Source organism: Aquarana catesbeiana, linkage group LG10 (genome assembly GCF_042186555.1).
Source record: "Aquarana catesbeiana isolate 2022-GZ linkage group LG10, ASM4218655v1, whole genome shotgun sequence".
NCBI classification, from domain to species: Eukaryota; Metazoa; Chordata; class Amphibia; order Anura; family Ranidae; genus Aquarana; species Aquarana catesbeiana.
Window position 1 is genome coordinate 169180098 of NC_133333.1, and position 18001 is coordinate 169198098.

Sequence of the window (18001 nt, forward strand, 5' to 3'; positions counted from 1 at the left end):
CAGACTTGCTCAGCGTGCCCTTGAAATAATAGAAGCACTTTTCCCGATTTTACAGTGGCCTAATCCTTTGAAACACAGGAAAAAGGATTAAACTGTTAATTCGATTTATATATATAAAAATAGAAAGGATTAGAGTCATATTCGAATAGATATTATTTCTATACTCCATACTTCCCCATAACAGTGTATTGCCCATTACTAGACTGCCAGTACTAACTGTCATAATCGTCACCATGATATTAAAAATTACACAAAAATAATGCAATTAGAAAAAAACACATTATGTTCTTTTGTGATTTTAAAATGTATTAGTAACAAAAAAATATATATCATACAAATATTAATAATAATAGTGATAATTATTCTTCTTTTAGTAATGATTAAATGATTACTTTTAATTATACATTTCAATTAGGAAGAAAAAGTGGTGAATTTAGGATTTATTTGAAAAATATTTTTATTCATATCACAGCGAATTTTATCCATTTGTAGGCTTGGCACCTGAAAAGTCCCAAATATATTTTTATTGTCTAATTTGAATTATAATTTATCATATTCATTAAATAATAAATTACTATAATAATAATAATAATAATAATAATAATAATAATAATAATGTGTTAGTTTCATTAATACATTTCTATTAAGAAATTATTGGAAAAACTTTTTTTTTTTTATATCACAGCTTCTTGTTTCCAGGGCTTTGTTTCTGGTGGATCATGCTGGAACACCATTCCGGCACCTCCACCAGAGACAGTGTGGGAGACACTGGGAGCAAAGCCCGCTGCCACGCCGGAGTGATCATATGGCGGAGCAGAAGATACAGCTCAAGTCCGACTGCAGCCTGAGAGAGCGGAAGGCGTAGTGATCTCCACTCCCTGCAGACCGGAAGCTCATTTTGGCACACCTGCACCAGCGAAGTCGCGGTCGCTGAGTAGCAGAGACGCGGAGCAGATCGACCATCTGTCTCCATAGAGACAAGATTTTAGCCTTTTTTTTGGTGCTGAATTTGGGGCGGTCTCTTTGCAGGATATGGGGCTGTTGAAAATGTCTGGAAGTGCCTCTTACTTTGGTAAGTGCTGGATATTTCTAATGTTTTCCAGATTTTACTACTATGGTTTTTTGGGGGTTTTTTTTAACAAATTCCATACAAATTTCTTCTTTAGCCCCCTTAATTATTCTTGGTTACTTGTTCTCTAAAGGGAGCAGGAGGTGTGTAGGGGTGGCGACAAGGGGCAGTCCTAGGGTCAGTTCTAGGGGTGGGTGGGGGCGGAGACAGGCATGACCTAGGGAAGGGGGTTGAGTCTCTGCACCTTTTCTTGAGAAAAAAAAAAAAAGCCCCGATTGTATCCATTTGTACGCTTGGCACCTGAAAAGTTATATATCCCATTTTAATTAAAGTGGGAGTCCGGCGACCAATCTTTTTTTTTTTTTTTTTTTTAGGTCATTGAGACACTTTGCTAACCCCAAAATAATACTCACAGTTTGGGTGTAATATTTCTGTCTCTGTCTGTTTTCGTACTGAAGAATAACTTAAAAATTGTGATGCTGGCTGTTTCCATCTTGCTTGTGGGCATGTGAAGCCCACAAGCATTGATTTCCTGGATACGGTGAATGCTGTTCATTCACAGCTTGTTCACACTGAATCTTGGGAAGCCTGACAATAAGCTCCCAGGAGACAGTGCGGTGCCGGGGAAAGGCAATAAACACGCCTACTCCCATGGGAGGAGAGACAGGAAGTGCCACAATTAAGTACAATATAAAGGTAATTACAGCGATAAAAAAAATTTTCGTGCATTTGAACATCTATGCAATTAACTGAAGGGGGTAAGATTAAGTTAAAAATTTGAGTGGAACCCCGCTTTAATTATAATTTATATTATTATACATTATTATTATTTAGCAATTATTCAATAATCTTAATTCCAAGATTACATATTTTTGTCTTATTGAATACCTTGAGTAATGTGGTGCCTAGACCAACCACCAATCATACTATTCCTGTAGAAAACCAAAGAGAATATAAAAAAGTTTTCTCAGTATGCTGTAGCTGCATATCCTAAATCCCATGATACAAGCAGATTTCCTCGCTCCGATACTGCATTAGTGTGATACAGTAAAAAGGAAGGGCATAAAAAAGTCTGGAGTAGTTTTAGGCTCTGTAAAGTAAGGTACAGCAATAAGTGGCTTGACGCAACTCCAGGAAAAGGACAGGAACGTCCTGAAGTGACATCACGTGGATGCATCAGACGCTTCCTCTGAGCTTCGCCCACCAATCACTCATTGTGGTGCGATGGGGAACATAGCATTACCACAAACAAAAAGGTATTTTAAATTATTAAAATGAAGCGATCTATAAACAATTACATTGTCGTAGACTGTCACCCTCCACAACTACTTCCCATCATTGCGCTACTTATTTTTTCCAGGACCCCTCCCAGCACTTCCAGTGTTCTTACCCAACGATGTCCCAGCTTCCGTCAGCCTTCTGGGTTAACGACACCACACATCCAAGGAAGTCTCAGGGTCTATTCTACTAAGCATGCACCGTTGCGCACCATCAGGGAGGCAGCTGTCTTTTCCAGGTTCCTTCAGAAAACCCCTGATGATGTGCTGTGGTGCATGAGCTTCATCAGGGGACCAGCTGCAAGAACCCAGAGGAGACAACTATCCCTTGATGGTGTAAGTAAAGAAGATAGCAGCACAGGACGTGGTGTGTGGTGATAGATTGCAGCAGGACAACTCTGGAATTGCTGGACATGCGAGTATGTATTTTGAGGATAACAAAAGGGGATAAAAAAAAAAAAAGAGCCATCACTTGATCCAGTGGGTTTACATACACTTTACAAACACTTTTATTTATTTATTTATTTTTTTTATGCATTCCTGTATTTGTTATTAGTATATATAGGGGTGGTTGCAACTCACTCAAAATTTGATCAGTTTATTATTTTTATTAAAATACATAAGGCTGAAGAAGAAGAAGAAGAAGAAAAAAAAAAAAAACCTCCAGGCACTCTATAGAGTGATGACAATACCTGTCTCTCTGCCCGGGCGCTATCACATGCCAAGCACGTCAGTATTGAATCTGAGATAATCCTGCCCATCCCTAATTTTTCCATACAATTCAAAGCTGTAAGCAACAGCAAAATCATGCAATTTCCTCAATACATGCAGCTCCAGCCAGGAAAAGATCAATTCTGCCCATCTCAGGCACACATCCTCTGCGATACCCCACCCAGCCCGTGACCCACCAAAACAGCCCTTTTGTTGTGTGATCAGAAGTATGTAAATTTCCGACAGCCCCTAAGGTTTGCAGGGAATCACTCGCTACTATAGATACCTCATGCTTTCCGCCCCATCCCTAAGGCCTCCCTAATGCAATGAACGAAGATGAAGCACCATTCATTTCCAGATAGGAGGAGGAGGAGGAGTGTGCAAAGGATGACACAGGGAAACAATGCAACCTGAACACTGCACAAAGGCTGAGAGATCCATTCATAATCAAAACAATTACAACATCATTACATGAATAAATAAAATACAATTACCACTGCGGAAGTGACAATGTAAAGACTACCTATACACTGCACAAAAGAGCTAATCTGGCCATCCATGTTACAATCTTATCTCCTTTAGATTTACCAACAACTGCAATATATGCCTTGGTAGATCTGCTTTCCTGTTTTAAACTGACTGCATCAGGGCATGGAAGTACATCCATCACGGCGTGGTCAGTTTGCTTCTTTGCATTCTACTTGGGAGCCCAGCCTGCCTGTACACCAGTGGTCAAACATCTGCTGACACACCCCCTGTACAGCTACTCACTGAAAAGATCAATGTACTGTCATTTCTCTGCCTCCTGCTGACACCCCTGTGCAGCTCGTCACTGGGCGGATCAGTGTACTGCTGTTTCTCTGCCTACTGCCGACACACCCCCCCTGCACATTTCATCACTGGGAGGATCAGTGTGCTGCTGTTTCTCTGCCTCCTGCCGACACACCCCCCTGCACATCTCATCACTGGGAGGATCAGTGTGCTGCTGTTTCTCTGCCTCCTGCCGACACCCCCCGCACATCTCGTCACTGGGAGGATCAGTGTTCTGCTGTTTCTCTGCCTCCTGCTGGCATACCCTCCTGCCCAGCTCGTCACTGAGAGGATCAGTGTGCTGTCGTTTCTCTGCCTCCTGCTGGCACACCCCCTGCAAAGATCTTCACCAGGAAGATTAGCTTACTGCAACAGGGGCCATGTGAACACTTATAAAGAGGAAAAAAAAAAAAAAAACGGTTAGAATGTGTGTATAACACACACACACACACTTTGCCTTGCATTTCTGTTTAAACTTAATGTATTGTTCTACAAGATAAATGATCCATATACAGTACTTTAGGCTACAGTGACGACTGTATTGGGTGGTACACATGGCGTGGCAAAAATTATACTACATGTTACATTTGGCAGGCAGTACCAATGCCATACAGAATCCATTCAAGTGAATGGGACCACAGAGCAACTGCCCTGCAACCGCATGTAATAAACATGGTTACAGCACAGTGGTGACAGCTTTTCAGGGTTAAAACAGGTGCCGAGGAGGTGATATATCACCTCACAACCACTTGCAAACCAGGGCTGCCGCAAATGTCAAGAGACCTTTAAAGTGTATGTGAACCCTAATAATGATGGTCTCTTATTTGTTCCCTTTTAGTCTATTAAATATGCAATGCATGCGGTTGTGGTGTGTTTGTCAGCAAAAATAGGGTTAAAATAGAGTAAAACAGGTGGTGTGGACGCGTCATATTGCCTCCTCACCGCCTGTCAATCGCCTCTGAAGTGCGATTCAAACACAGGTTAGACTTGAGAGGAGAGGTGGATTTAGATGCACATCTACCCTAATAAATAAATGCTAAATAGAATTTTAATTTCTTTTCCATCTACTTAGAGCTGCCCTGGTTATTTATGGCACTGGAAGTTTGGCACCAGAAATTCCGGCTACAAATATTAAACAAATGAATTGGCAATGATGCCTTTACTAAATGTTATTTTGACACATATTTATCTTATCCCCAAAAAAATACTACAAAAGTAAGTCAGTCGCTTAACAATTATTTCAACCTAACCTCCTTAACTCAATAATAAACCTCAAAAGAAAGTGGAGCAGGTATGAAGTGACCCCACTTCCCTCATGTGGCGGGCTCTAACTGAAACCCCTAATCTAACACTTAACCATAACCTTTGACCCTAAAGCCCCGTACACAGGGGCCGAATGTCGGGCGGCATCAGCTGGTTCAATGGAAACCGGTCAACATTAGGCCGTGTGTGCTGTAGCCGGTTCGGCTGGCTTCTCTTGATGGGGCGTGACCGAAAAAGATCTGCCGACAGGCTCTCGGTCAATGGCTGAGAGCACTGACCGGAGTGTTCTGGTGGGGGGGAACAGCAGGGAAGAGCACTGTACTAATGTCAGATTGTTAGTACAGCGGCTCCTCCAGAGCTGTCAGTTTTTTTTTTCATTCAGCCCGCTGGGTTGAACAAAAAAAAAAAAAAAACAATAGTAGTGTGCTAGGCTTAAGGATCACTTCACGCCAGGATCGCACATGAACACAGTCCGTTCTCCTGAGTGTTTCCCTGCAGTGCGATTTTGCAACCTATTTTAATGGGCTGCAATTCGCATCAGAATGCACACAAAAATAGTGCATGCCTTACTTTTGAAAAACATGTTGCACGAAATTGCACGGTACTGCATTTGGATCTGCTGTAAACAATGTATTGCCACCCCCAGCAGATCGCAAAGACTGTGTGTTTTGAAGGCAGTGCGGGAAAAATGCATGGAATTCATTTTTCCCACACCGCATTCTGGAGTGAACTGGCCCTAACACCATACATGACAAACACAGCCATAAAAAGCTGGGAGAGAAGCCCGGTCAAGTGATCAGTCAAAACCATTTGACCGCCATCTTCCCCACCATGGAGTTCACTCTCCTACATTAAAGCAGAGAGACTACCTTACACAGCGTGGTGTCCACACTACACCATATGTTTTATGAATGAGACTAAAAAGGCAGACCACTTTTTGGAATATTTTTTACATGTATAGCAGAGAGAAGTACAATCTTTCCCATAAAATACAGGTGAACTTGTGGTACCACTATACAATAGCTCAAAATATCAGCATTATGGCTCATTAATGACTATTACAGCCACCCTACAGAAAAGCAATGCCCAGTGGATCTCTTTTTAGAGGGCAATTGATGTCGCCTCTCACCAACTATTTTAACCCTCAAAATTCCAACTCACTGAATTGCACACAGTTGCAGTATAGCCCCTTTCATTTGAAAGGAACAGGCTGTTTCATTTTTTGGTGCAGCCATGAAGCAACTGCCTACTTCAACTACCTGTCACTCAGCTCTCCCCTCCTATCAGCACGCTTTTGTAAACACCTGATTGGCTCCTAGTACTGCTTCTGCTAGAGGCTGAGCCCAGGTCAAATTCAGGTACTCATACTTCTTAAATTAAAAAAAAAAAAAAATGTATGTATACATGTATTAATGGATTACAGAGCTGCATTCCTTTGTGCCTTTTCTATCTGTCTGGAGTTCAGCTTCAAAGAGGAACTCATCTCCACAAGCTGTACTCAAAGACAGGCAGAGGACAAAGGACTAGTCACCAGTATTGCTTGCAGTCTCCGTGCAGTTGATCTTTCCCCCCATTAACGTGTCTCTGGGTGGAGGCGGCCATCTTGGTAGAGACTGGGCATTGCTTCCTCGTCACAGCCTTCAGCACTGACTAGGAGTCAGAGGCAGCAGTACCTGAGATCTCACACTGCAGATATACAGCTATGAGGCTGCAGGCTCAGGAATGCCTAGGAACACTCACATACTAGGAACTGCGCTGCTATTTTTCAGGAGGCGTTCCAAACAAAAACAAATGATATCATTTTTTAAGGTCCAGCTTGGGCACAATTATGTTGCAGTGCGAAATGTGAAATATCATAGGAATGAATTTGGTTTCTACTTGAAATACATTGCCACTCAGGAAAAGTAAAACGGTTTTAAAGCAGAAGAAAGGACAAGGACATTTGGGCCTGAAGAAGATTACAGTGCCTTGAAAAAGTATTCACACCCCCTTGAAAATGTTCCACTTTTTTTCATGTTACAACCAAAAACATAAATGTATTTTATTGGGATTTTATGTGATGGTCCCTCAGAGTTTTGTTAGAGAACCTTAGTGAACAAACAACATCATGAAGGCCAAGGAACACACCAGACAGGTCAGGAACAAAGTTGTGGAGAAGTTTAAAGCAGGGTTAGGTTATAAAAAAATATTCCAAGCTTTGAACATCTCACAGAGCACTGTTCAATCCATCATCTGAAAATGGAAAGAGTATGGCACAACTGCAAACCTACCAAGGCAGTCCTCCTAAACTGACAGCCCGAGCAAGGAGAGCGGAGAGCATCAATTAGAGAAGCAGCCAAGAGGACCATGATAACTCTGGAGGAGCTGCAGAGATCCACAGCTCAGGTGGAAGAATCTGTCCACAGGACAACTATTAGTCGTGCACTCCACAAATCTGGCCTTTATGGAAGAGTGGCAAGAGGAAAGTCATTGTTGAAAGAAAGCCATAAGAGGTCCCGTTGGCAGTTTGCGAGAAGCCATGTGGGGGACACAGCAAACATGTGGAAGAAGGTGCTCTGGTCAGATGAGACCAAAATTTAGTGTTTTTTGCTTTTAGGTCAAAAAGTTATGTATGGCAGAAAACGAACACTGCACATCACCCTGAACACACCATCCCCACCGTGAAACATGGTGGTGGCAGCATCATGTTGTGGGTATACTTTTCTTTAGCAGGGACAGAGAAGCTGGTCAGAGTTGATGGGAAGATGGATGGAGCCAAATACAGGACAATCTTAGAAGAAAACCTGTTAAAGTTTGCAAAAGACTTGAGACTGGGGTGAAGGTTCACCTTCCAGCAGGACAACGACCCTAAACATACAGCCAGAGCTACAGTGGAATGGTTTAGATCAAAGCATATTCATGTGTTAGAATGGCCCAGTCAAAGTCCAGACCTAAATCCAATTGAGAATCTGAGGCAAGACTTAAAAATTGCTGTTCACAGACGTTCTCCATTCAATCTGACAGAGCTTGAGCTATTTTGCAAAGAAGAATGGGAAAAGATTTCACTCTCTAGATGTGAAAAGCTGGTAGAGACATCCCCAAAAAGACTTGCAGCTGTAATTGCAGTGAAAGGTGGTTCTACAAAGTATTGACTCAGGGGGGCTGAATACAAATGCACACCACACTTTTCACATATTTATTTGTAAAAAATTTTGAAAACCATTTTTTATTTTCCTTCCACTTCATAATTATGTGCCACTTTGTTTTGGTCTATCACATAAAATCCATTTACATTTTTTGGTTGTAACATGACAAAATGTGAAAAATTTCAAAAGGTATAAATACTTTTTCAAGTCACTGTATATAGAGATGTATAGCCAGCAGGCCAAGCTTTTAAGATTCTAGATGTGTCTTAACAGCGCATGCCCACACCTTGGTAAGAATCTAGAAGCAACTGTCTCATTATCTGTAAATGCAGGATCACAAGCTTACACGTACTATCATCCACATAAACTATGCATTACACCGCCTCATAAAATCATCCATTAAGGATTTTTTTTTTTTTAACAGTGTGCGGTCTGAGAACAGCACATGAATAAAATATGGAAAGCACTCAAACTAGTCCGGTTAGATCCCAGCCCAGACTCCGTCACACAATGACAACCCTGCTATGCAATAATCTGCTACTGTATGCCATATAGTCAACACCTAAACATGCCTACAATTCAATTATTACTACTAAAGCACCAATGAGTTTACACTGTAGGGGCAGATTTGAGTCATTATGGGTTCAAGTCTGAAGCTTATTAATCCCCATTCACACCTGTGCGATTTGTCACACAACAATGTACAACCAGAGGAATCCCATTATTGTCTATGGGGCTACTCACACATATTCAGCATATTTCTGTGTGCCTTGGAAAAAGGTCAAGGTGCTTCTTTTGGTGTGGCAAAGTGGGGTTGATTTACTAAAACTGGAGAGTGCAAAATCTGGTGCAACTGTGCATGGTAGCCAATCAGCTTCTAACATCTGCTTGTTTAATTAAGCTTTGACCTGGAAGCGGATTGGTTTCTATGCAGAGTTGCACCAGATTTTGCATTTTCCAATTTTAGTAAATCAACCCCATTGCGTCTTTGGCCCCATATTGAAAAACACCAAAAATCCCAAAAAATAAAAATAAAAAAAAACCACACATGAAAGACGTGTAAAAATGCAGTATCGCAAGTGTGAACCTAGTGTCTGTACGTTTGTCAAGCTGGGCTGAAGAATTTGTATTTTATATAGAAATGCAATTGAAATGTAAACTGCTTACTTATTATTATACAGGATTTATATAGCGCCAACAGTTTACGTAGCACTTATGTTTATGAGGCCTCAAGCACACTGATGTATGCTCCAAAACGCAACTCAATCTGTGTGTCCTTTCCGCTCCTGAAACATCCAATAACCACCTTGCACAACCAAAATAAAGTTATTTTATGTGGCGGTATTGCATCACGTAATAAAAATACACTGCGCCATTTAAGAACAGCAACGCAGAATACTGCTTTTGTTGATAATGTATATATATATATATAATCTTTTTTTTTTCCTCCCCCTCAGAGAATAGGTGCAGGAACTCCCCCCTTCTGAGTCGAATCATCTCCGAACACCATCCTTTGATTCCACCCCCTACCCACCTCACAGTACTGCCTTTTTTTAAAAAGAATGCAAAGCCCAGTACTATTTTGTGGTGTGTAATTGGTAAAGGAATTAGTTAAAGATAACAAGAAAAGCAGTAAAATAGACACCCCCGAAACAATGGATTCCCACAGCAGCAATGGACCCCTGCATCAAAATACCCCCCACCCATGCAGTAACAACAGATCTCTCAGCAGCCACAATCAAACCCCTCCCTCAAGAGTAGCTCCCTTCCAGCAATAATTGACCCCCCAACAGAAACAACAGACCGCCCCAGCAACAATACACCACCACGCAAAACTAGATCCTCTCCAGCAACAATAGATCCCCCAGCATCAACAGACCCCGCAGCACCCCTTGCCTTAATATACAGTACATTCTGTGGTTCCCGCTGAAAAAAAGCCCTGAAATATAATATAATATATATTATATTATATATATATATATATATTACACACACATATACACACACATATACATACAGACAGATAGATAGATAGATAGATACACATACACACACACACATACACAGTATAAAGAAGAAAAATAACAAATGAACCCTAAGTGCCGGTTCACACAGGGGCGACCTAGTCGCCTGACAAGTCGCCTCCCGTTCTGTACAATGGAACCGTTCTAATAGAAGCGACGCAAGTTGCTCCGACTTAGAAAAAGGTTCCTGTACTTCTTTTGGGGCGACTTGAGGCGACTTGCATAGACTTCTATACAGAAGTCGTTTTGCAAGTCGCCGTGGATTTCGCGTGCAGGTCGCCTCGGTGAGGCGACCTGCAAGTCGTGCCGCCCCTAGTGTGAAACGAGCCTTATTGTAAAAAAATAAAAGAGCATTTATTTATTTTTATTGAAAAACAATGCAACCGTTATCAGTGCATCTCAGGTCTTAAAAGATTTTTCGCTGCGCAATTTCATTATTCCCATGTTCTTCGGGCACAGAGCACTTCATAGACTTTCCTTGGCACTTCCTTTGGGTGGCTGTATAGTTCATTGTGACACACAGCCAGCAACAACAACTCCCATGAGCCCAGTCCTCTGGGGCATGCACAGGGGAATGAATGATAGAAGTGGACACACCCCTGCAGAACCTGGTAGAGGTTACTGTCAGTAGGCAGGCAGGAAAAAGCTTCCTTGGGTGGAGACTGATAAAGCTAAACGTTGCAGGGGGCATATTTAGTAAAATTAGAGCAGAGATCTGTGTTGATGTAAGTAAAGTAAACTCATAGTGCAGCGCTGCATAGTGGATGTTGATAATGCTAATTGTCTTTTCAATAGCACTAGGTCACTCTTATCACCATATTCAAGAAAGTGTCATTCAGGAAGGGTTTCTGGCAGGATCAATGGGTATCATAACATACAGGGTTATGTACACAAAGCACCGTGCACACTGATTACGTGTGAGCATTCTAATACATATACAATTATTATTTTTGACTATATTTAAGTTACCCGATTCTCTGCTGAAATTGCACATTGAAGCCGATATCACTGACATGTGACAATGACTCCCATACCTTCCTAGGAACTTCCACGTTCATTACAATAATACTTGGTGATCCTTCCCTGAATGTGCCTTGTTCTGGCACTTCCTGTTGCAATGTGACACTCTGTTGTTGTCTCCCAACTGTTCTCCTGCGTTGTCACCCAGTTACACTGCCTTTAAGCAGCGATTTCAACACACATTATGCAGGTGTGGTCCACTGTCACCACCATTAGGAAACCCAACCTGAGAAACACCATGCTGCCAAGACTGGAGTGCATGTGGGCAGGAAGTGGCTGCAAAGAAGTTGCAACAGATCAGCAACATGCAGAAGCAACAAAGGATAGAAAATAAAAGGAAAAAAAAATTAAATATTTATGATGCAAAGGCTTTAGGGTTTAATATCTTCCATTAAGGGCGTAGAAAATAAATATCAAGTGTCAGCAAGACAATTTAAAAATCTATCCATTACAAATGGCTGCTTTACCAGAAACACTTACAATGGTTTCAATACAAGCACCACATAGGGTTTGAAAGTAACATTTTAAAAGCCATTATTCATGGATTCCTGTAATTTTTCCTGCCATTCTAGATGCGGAGATGACCTCAGTTTCCACTTCAGCATCTGATCCACACTGACTGTCACAAACTAACTCCATATGTTCAAGGCCAGCCTCTGCTCCTGATTAGCCTGTATTGATTGCATACTTAATCCGATTAAAAGATCCCTCCAGAATTAATATTGTAATGGATGTTAAAAAAAAACAATACTCTGCTTTACAAGCCATAGATATTTAAAGGGGGCTTCCACTTTCATTGGGGAACTCCTGCCTATAAACTGCCCTTAAGCAACATCTGAGCCGGAAAAAATAGATTGACAGAGGTGTAAGGGTGTCACCCAAGTCAGCCAACACGTCCCAGCACCAAGGAGTGTAAGAAAACTATACAATGTAGAATAGAAGACATGGGAAGAAGGTAGACAATGTCCAACCTTCTTTTTAATGTTAATCTATAGGCAGTTTTTTTTATTGTTATTAATTAATTAGAGTGGTGAAGAGATGGTCCCTCTGTCAGGTTTGTAATGGCTGTCTATGTCCCCATTGAGATTGACCAATGTCACTGAGAAACTTGGTAGCAGTGGCATCATCTCCTCTATTACAGCAGATGATGCCACTGCTACTTTTGTAAGGTAATATATGTGTTTGCTAAAGCATTTGGTGCACACAAAGTGGATTTTACATTCTCTATGGCTATTAAGGAATATATTTGAATAAATGTTTTTTGCGCCTGGAGTTTAGCTTTAAACTTTACCTCTTCCATACAAGTCTGCTGTAAGGTCACCCTGTAAAATCGCATAAAAAGAAGCTTCTCAGGAATGACAACTGGGTCGGGTCTTTAACGCCTAATCAGTTGCCATGGTAGGTACATGGGACCAAAGCAGGTCTTGAACATGATCCTTTCCTACCCTTCTCTTACTTGCATTAGCAACAAGGTCTACCCCAATGCAAACTGCTGCAAAAAAACAAAAGATAAAAAAAACTGTAGGATAAAAAAAAAAAAAAAAGCTAATAAATATACTTAGCTTTCCCCTGGCTTCTGGACTGTAGGGGATGGCGTTGTACTTCTTACAGTAAAATCCTTGGGAATGAAGAGTAGCCCAAATCTCACAAGAAGATGCTACAGCACTGTGCAAGGAGCGTGTTCTCATGAGATTTGGGCTACTCAGGATTTCCTAGGATTTTGCAGGAAGGAGAGTTACATCATTCTCACCCAGAGGGCGCAGATAAAATCCGAGGTAAAGGTAATATATGTGAAACTTTACCTCTGTGCAGCAGCTTCCTGTAATAAAGACTAGTCACTGCTTGTTTCTCCTTGTGGGGGGCGACTGGTCTTGTCTCCGCCCCCTCCTGTAGTTTTCTGCAGGCAGCCGGCAGTGGGTTGGGCCTGCTCGATCCCTTCTACTGCTCTGCACTGGCTACATACAGCACAAATATGGTGTCACTGCTCCGCACTGGCTACATACAGCACAAATATGGTGTCACTGCTCCGCACTGGCTACATACAGCACAAATATGGTGTCACTGCTCCGCACTGGCTACATACAGCACAGTTATGGTGTCACTGCTCCGCACTGGCTACATACAGCACAGTTATGGTGTCACTGCTCCGCACTGGCTACATACAGCACAGTTATGGTGTCACTGCTCCGCACTGGCTACATACAGCACAGTTATGGTGTCACTGCTCCGCACTTGCTACATACAGCACAGTTATGGTGTCACTGCTCCGCACTTGCTACATACAGCACAGTTATGGTGTCACTGCTCCGCACTTGCTACATACAGCACAGTTATGTTGTCACTGCTCTGCACTGGCTACATACAGCACAGTTATGTCACTGCTCTGCACTGGCTACATACAGCACAGTTATGGTGTCACTGCTCCGCACTGGCTACATACAGCACAGTTATGTCACTGCTCTGCACTGGCTACATACAGCACAGTTATGTCACTGCTCTGCACTGGCTACATACAGCACAGTTATGGTGTCACTGCTCTGCACTGGCTACATACAGCACAGTTATGGTGTCACTGCTCCGCACTGGCTACATACAGCACAGGTATGGTGTCACTGCTCCACACTGGCTACGTACAGCACAGGTATGGTGTCACTGCTTCGCACTGGCTACATACAGCACAGTTATGGTGTCACTGCTCTGCACTGGCTACATACAGCACAGTTATGGTGTCACTGCTCTGCGCTGGCTACATACAGCACAGTTATGGTGTCACTCCAACTTTTACACGGAAATATCTGGGTCTTCAAAGACATTTGGTGCACACAAAGCAGATTTATATTCTTTCTGGCTAATGAGGAATATATTCCAATTAACAATTTTGAGTCTGACATTCAACTTAAAAAAAAAAAAACATTCAACATATTTAACCCGGTATAAGAATGTGAATAGTTTGGGAGCTCACGGGAGGGCGTTACAAGGAGGTAGAGCTGCATAATTAATCGTCAAGAATTGTTACCGCAATCTTGACTAAAGTGTTTCACAATTCTTTCTATGCAGAGAATTCTCTCTGCTCTTCTGAAGCCACAGCCCTCAAAAGAAAGGAAGAGAAAAACTGGGCAGTCTGCCAAGAATGGAACCATTCTTTATAAGTTAAACTTAAGTATAAACATTGTAACAATTTGTCAATGAAATAGACTTCATGTGTAAGTGAAAAAAGTTTAACCACTTAAACACTAAACCTTTTTCTGACATTTGTTGGTTTCAAGTTAAAATCATTTTTTTTTTTGCTAGAAAATTACTTAGAACCCCCAAACATTATATATATATATATATAATATATATATATATATATATTATATATATATATATATATATATATATTTCTAGTAGACACCCTAGAGAATAAAATGGTGGTTGTTTGCAATATTTTATGTCACACTGTATTTGCACAGCAGTCTTTCAAATGCAATTTTTGTGGAAAAAATTACTTTAATGAATTAAAAAAAAAAAAACAGTAAAGTTAGCCCATTTTTTTTGTATAATGTGAAAGATTTTACGTCGCGAGAATGGTGATCTTTTTTTACTCTAAGCAAAAAAAATCATGATTCTCATTTTGGCCAGAATCGTGCAGCTCTACAAAGGAGGCAGAAAAAAATAACACAGCAAGAAACAGTTTAACAAAAATAGATTACAGAACCAGTAACTACTTTAAGACCACAATACGTATATTATATATATATATATATATATATATATAATATATATATATATATATATATATATATATTATATATATATATATATATATATATATATATACACACACACACACACACACACACACAATTGGTCTAAATGGTTATATCGGGATAGTGCCTGTGCAGCTACAGGCAATAAAAAGGTGTCAGAAAAGGCCTGGTCTTAAAGTGGTTTAAAAAGGAACTTTTGTCCCCTTTAAGTTTTTGGCCCCGCCCCCACCCTCCGATTCTGTTTCAAATCCAATTGAGTTAACAAAATAATATCCAAATGTGAGAGATGGAGTGGTGTGAAGGCAGGGGAAAATGAATGTTACGTTAGGGTGAACGTTTGCTTTAAGTAGAAGATGCGTATAGATTATTTTTAAAGAAGAAGGGCACTTTTCACACTTGTGGTGCCCTCCGAAGAGCGATCCATGTTCGGCTTGCATTTCAGGAGGGCACATGACAAGTGGTGAGGTGTTATATCGCCACCTCACAAGCCTGATTGAACCCTGTAAATGCCACACTACCGCACTGTTATCTCATGCAATGGCCGGTTGCGGGTGCAGCCCTGTTGATCTCAATAGGTACGTTTGGCAGGCAGTTGGCACCTGTAGAAACTCTGCAGTCGGAGTTATAAATGCCGTGGCATGGGAACACTACACTTCCTGTCCCATTGCCAAAATCGAAAATGAGGGAATTCCTTCCACTTTCGGTGAAAACAGTCACTGAAACAAATAGAGAGGGTGAATGTCGACACAATAAAAACCAGAGAGGTGTTCTAATCCCTCTCTCCTTTATCCAAAGCTAGAAAAAGTTTGGCCTTTAGTTATACCAAAAGATAAATAAAGAAAAGTATATGGCGGACATGGCGGTATAAGCACCGACCAGTCTATTTTTTAACAAGTACATCCAGAGGAGTGGAGACGTTGCCTGCAGCCACCAATCAGATTTCAAGCCATCTTTTCAGTGTAAATGATAGAATGACAGTACATGGTAAATAGGGGGCAGCAGCCAGCCCCACACTAAACCGTCTGCAGTTCATTATACAGAGAACACTGGGAGAGATGGAAAAGCAGAGCGCCCTTCAGGAAACACACATTCCACAGCCCACTCAATCACCACATTTCTCTTATTTGTTGCAACACAGGTCTTACATCTACAAAATGGATAACTCGGTTACCCTTCAAGCATCTTATTTTTTATTTATATAGCACTGACAGTGTACACAGCATTCTGCATACACATTGGCCCCTGCCCTCAAGAGCTTACAATCTTAAGGTTCCTAATCTCACATACATGCACATATCAGGGCCCATTTAGCCAGGAGCCAATCAGCCCACCAGCATGATTTGCAGTGTGGGAGGAAACCCATGGAGAACATGCAAACCCCCATGCAGACCGTGTCCTGGGCGGCGCTTGAACCGAGGACCCCGGTGCTGCAAGGCAGAAGTGCTGTGCTGCCCTATATACATTCTATATATTTACAAGTCAGAGATGAACCGGAGTTACCTATAAGCCCATGTGGCTGTGGGTGCCATTGATGTATAGGACCAATCCCAGCCTTCCTGGGACCACCTTACTTATGGATATATCTTTGTCTTCTAAGCTACAGAATATGTTCACAGATTTCACTCATTTTATTTAAAAACTCTACCAATCAAACTGGAGCTACCCGGCGATATTCAGCCCCTCGCACACCCCCTGAGCCACCTGCACGCTGTGATCATCACATGTTCCTGCAACACATGCAGCGGGTCCAGTCTCCTCTACTTACGATATATAAGGAGGCATTTGTCAGGCATGAGTACCAGGATACACAACAGATCACCTATACAGCACTACACAATATCTGATGACAGTATACACACTGCAATCACAAGGAAGCAAAAACCAGATGAAAAGCCTAATACCCACCACAGCCAATCAGAATACAGGATCTCACCGATATGACGGGACTGATTGGGTGGCTGTGGGTCTGTACATCATCAGTGCTGCTTTTACTGCGGCTGATAATACATCATACAATCCTTTTGTAAAATCTCTTTTACATCTATTATCACACGTGGTGCCAAGGTCTGCCTGATTGGATACCATCCAAATGGATTGCAGGTCTGTCCTCCTATTATGTGGTTTTGGTAAATCCAAATGAGTTTGTACAATCAAATTGTACAGTGTATGGTGACCCTGACCATTGTAGAGGATACATCCAATAACAATGTGTAAAATGTATTACAGGACAAGTGTCTCTGACACAGAATGATTAACTTAACAGGTCTGTGAGCAGCTTTAGGTTGTGTGCCCCTAAAGGTCTGTGTGCAGCTTCAGGTCTGCGAGCTGCAATAGGTCTGTGTAACCATAAAGGTCCTGGTAGAGGAGAGGGAGGGGGAGGAGAGAGAGAGAGAGAGGGAGGGGGAGGTAGAGAGAGAGAGAGAGAGAGAGGGAGGGGGAGGAGAGAGGGAGGGGGGGAGAGAGAGAGAGAGAGAGGGAGGGGGGAGAGAGAGAGAGGGAGGGGGGGGGAGAGAGAGAGAGAGAGAGGGGAGGGGAGAGAGAGAGGGGAGGGAGAGAGAGAGAGAGGGAGGGGGAGAGAGGAGAGAGAGGGAGGGGAGAGAGAGAGAGAGGGAGGGGAGAGAGAGAGAGAGGGAGGGGAGAGAGAGAGAGAGGGAGGGGAGAGAGAGAGAGAGGGAGGGGAGAGAGACGAGAGAGAGGGAGGGGAGAGAGAGAGAGAGGGAGGGGAGAGAGAGAGAGAGGGAGGGGAGAGAGAAGAGAGGAGGGGGAGAGAGAGAGAGAGGGAGGGGAGAGAGAGAGAGAGGGAGGGGAGAGAGAGAGAGAGGGAGGGGAGAGAGAGAGAGGGGGAGGGGGAGAGAGAGAGAGAGGGAGGGGAGAGAGAGAGAGGGAGGGGAGAGAGAGAGAGGGAGGGAGAGAGAAAGAGAGGGGAGGGGAGAGAGAGAGAGGGAGGGGAGAG

At 42.3% G+C, this 18001-nt stretch overlaps 1 protein-coding gene across 1 annotated transcript in view; it reads right to left on the reverse strand.

The window, feature by feature from the left end:
* Positions 1-18001, reverse strand: part of ACAP3 (ArfGAP with coiled-coil, ankyrin repeat and PH domains 3) — a 308172-nt gene that overhangs the window by 289236 nt on the left and 935 nt on the right. The gene's annotated exons all lie outside the window — the stretch shown is intronic.